At 45.2% G+C, this 3,556-nt stretch overlaps 1 non-coding gene across 1 annotated transcript; it reads right to left on the reverse strand.

Moving 5' to 3' along the window:
- Positions 1 to 833: 833 nt before the first annotated feature.
- Positions 834 to 937, reverse strand: LOC112132420 (U6 spliceosomal RNA). The gene has a single exon (XR_002914193.2). It is a non-coding gene; the product is annotated as a U6 spliceosomal RNA (small nuclear RNA).
- Between the last annotated feature and the right edge of the window lie 2,619 nt (positions 938 to 3,556).

Genomic DNA, 3,556 nt, shown 5'->3' on the forward strand with positions numbered 1-3,556 from the left:
AAAAAAGGCTGATAAGACAACAAAATAAAAGACAATGCAGTGTAGTAGAAATGACCCTGGGGCTCTTTTTTTCCCCACTGTATTTTTTAAATTCTTATAGATCTCGGGGGTAGGAAGGTAGTTCTGTTACATGTCTATGTTGCATAGTGGTGACGTCTAGGCTTTTAGTGTACCCACTGCCCAGTGTACCCACTGGACCCAACGGGTAATTTTTCAGTTCTTACCGACTTCCCACCCTCCCCACCTTCTGAAGTCTCCAAGGATTCCCCTGTATGTCCATGTGGACCCACTGTTTAGCTCCCACTTCTAAGTGAGAACATACGATATTTGACTTCCTGTTTCTGAGTTATTTCACTTAGGAGAATGGCCTCCAGTTCCATCCATGTTGCTGCAAAACACATGATTCCATTCTCTTTTATGGCTGAATATATACACCACATATTCTCTTTCTTTTTCCTTTTTGTTTTGAGATGGAGTCTCGCTCTGTCACCCAGGCTGGAGTGCAGTGGTGCAATCTCAGCTCACTGCAACCTCCACTTCCGGGTTCATGCCATTCTCACGCCTCGGCTTCCCAAGAAGCTGGGGCTACAGGTGTGCACCACCACACCCGGCTAATTTTCTTTGTATTTTTAGAAGGAGTTTCGCCATGTTGGCCAGACTGATCTCAAACTCCTGACCTCAAGTGATCCACCTGCCTCGGCCTCCCAGAGTGCTGGGATTACAGGCGTGAGCCACTGCGCCTGGCCCTGCATATTCTTTATCCACTCATCTATTAATGGACACTTAGGTTGATTTCCTGACTTTGCTATCATGAACATTATTGGAATAAACATAAAAAGATGGAATGCTTCATGAATTTGTATGTTATCCTGTGCAGGGGCCGTGCTCATCTTCTCTGCATTGTTCCAATTTTAGTGTATGTACTGCTCAAGTGTACACCAGGACCGTTGGGTTCTACGTGAATTAACTCTCCTTTTGCCTGTTAGGCCTCGATATTCTTGCCTACTAAATGGGGTGTCAGACTACATGATCCCCAAGATCCCTTTATGGAGTACATAATAATTAACTTAGGGAGGTGGAGAAAAAGTGTGTGCACAGGTGGTTGGGCCATTCAGTGTGTGACAGAGGCTGGGCTCTGCAGTGTGGGTCACAGTCGGAGATGTTCACAGGGCAGGGCCCTGGAGGCCACTGGAGGCCATTGCCAGCACAGAACATGGAAAGCCCAGATGCCCGAGGTCGCCAGGAACAGGACGTGTCTACCAGAGGGGCTGGAAGGTGGGAGAGACAGCACTTGGCTTCAGGCACCTGTGCCTTCCCAGGGAGGACTCTAGTGTTTCCACTTTGTCCCACTGACACTGGGGAGCCTGGAAGGATTCCAAGCATGGGATGCGGGATGAAAGTGGCACTGCCATGGGGGTCTGATTGCTCCTAATGAGAATGGCCCTCACATGGGGTCTCCTGGTGCCACTGGCATTGCAGTGTCTCCAGGGATTTTCCCATACTGGAAGGAACTTAACAGGTAAAGAAGATTGAGGCAAAAGGTGAGAACCTCAAGGAACCTGAACCTATTGGATTTTCTACCAGGGGGATTTCTACCCTAACTTGCCATCTCCAGCAGCATTGAGGTTTTGAGCTGTTCTTGATGCCCAGGAGTGATGTAACAGACTGGGGCACCTGGAAAAATCAAGTCAGCTTCTTTGAGAAACCTCTACAGGAAAATCAAACAACACTCATTCCCAAAACAACCACCACAAACCAAAACACCATCCTTTTTGCCCACAGAGGACAAGAAGGAGGGGGTTTTCTTGTAGTCAGATCCTTGATTTATCAACTGCCTGAATTGAAGTCATTCTCAGAAATAAAGGTGCAAACTAAATTGCAAAGGGGAGGCAAGTCTTTAACCCCAAGCATTGTTTTGGGGAAGACGGATCTCTTTGCCTAACTGGAGAGTAATAAACATTTCTTCCACAGCTGTTGAAACGTTTATACCTTTCACCATTGAGACAAGAAGACTCTGACAAAGAAAGCAATCAAAATGTTAACAGAAGGACTGGATAATGTTATATTGACTTCTTTGGAATTACTAACCTTCCATAGAAAGAGAATGGCATCTTCTAAAAATTAAACATTATTCTAAGTCTAGGACACACTTCTTTCAAGCAGCCTAGGTAAGATGATTTAGGAAGTTAGAAATGCAAACATCAGCTCAATAGATACAAAATAATTTAGTCTTATCCTTTCAATTTTTCTGATAAGTGAAGTTAAGGTGAAATGTCTAACTAATTCTCACAAGAAAGCAGGGATGCAGGGGGAGAATTCCATGAAGGAAGCCTTTGATCATTGCACGCCAGGACAGACGGGCGTTCCCTCTGCGCTGATCTGCGGGCAGTTACAGTCCCCACATTGTGCGGTGGCAGCCTCTGCTTACTCTTCAGAAGCTGCCTGGCTTTCCAAGCTTACTCCAGAAACTTGTATAGATTTGAGAAAATGCAACCACCTCTGCTAGCAAACTAGTCCCTGGGACACCCTGAGTCTCCGGCATTTCAATCACCTCCCACCTTCTGCTAGCATCTCTTCTGAGTTCCTCTCACTAAGGCCCTGCCACAGAAGGCTGCTCTACACCCAGTGCTGGTCTCTAATGCTCACTCAGCTTCGGCCACAGCCCAGGTCACCACTGGCCAGGCCTTAGGAGTAGGATGCCATGAGTCCAGCAGGCAGATTTAGCAGCAGAGCTTCTGGGCACCTGCCTTATGCCGAGCCGCAAGATCCACACAGCTGAGCCTTGTCCTCTTGTTGTCACTTCTAGTCCCTAATAGGGGCTCAGCAAACATTTTTTGAATGTCTCACCAGAAGAAAGCCTGAATGCATGCATTAGAGTTGGAAGTGAGACAGAGGGAGGGCGAATCATGGTTACGTAAGGATGATTTAGAAGAAGTGCCTGCCTCCAAGAAGCTTATAATTTAGTGGTAAGAATAAGAAAAAATTATAATATAAGGTAGTATAATAAATTAACTATCTAAATTATAGAAACAATGATAGGGATGATCTCATTACCCTTTAGCTCATACATTGCTTTAATTCTAAATCTTGGGATATGGTTGTAAGATGGTATTTGAGCCAAATCTTGCACTATGGAAAGGAATTCTTACAAGCTGGCATGTGCTGCCTTCCTTTAGCCCTAGCCAGTGGCAGACATCACTAATTGATTTCTCCATAGTTGATTACTGCAAGGCAGGGAAGGAGATACCATGTCTGAAAGTGCCTGTTCAATATCTGATGCAAAGCAGGTGACTAATTCAAGTTCTTTTTATTTTTCCTCTTCTTCCTTTCCCAGAAAACCAAATAAGGGTCCCAATGACATTTTGCCATGGATGTTCCCACTGTTGGAATTGCTGTCAATGCTACTTGTTTAGTGGATGAAAACCCAGTTCTAAATGGCATCACTAATTGATCATGGCTTACTTTCCAACTGAGCTTTACAATTCTTCTCAACACACGGCCCTGAACTTACATCTTCAGGCCTATGAGGTGCAAATGTGTTATTGATTGTCCCACC

Source organism: Pongo abelii, chromosome 11 (assembly GCF_028885655.2).
Source record: "Pongo abelii isolate AG06213 chromosome 11, NHGRI_mPonAbe1-v2.0_pri, whole genome shotgun sequence".
Classification (NCBI taxonomy): Eukaryota; Metazoa; Chordata; class Mammalia; order Primates; family Hominidae; genus Pongo; species Pongo abelii.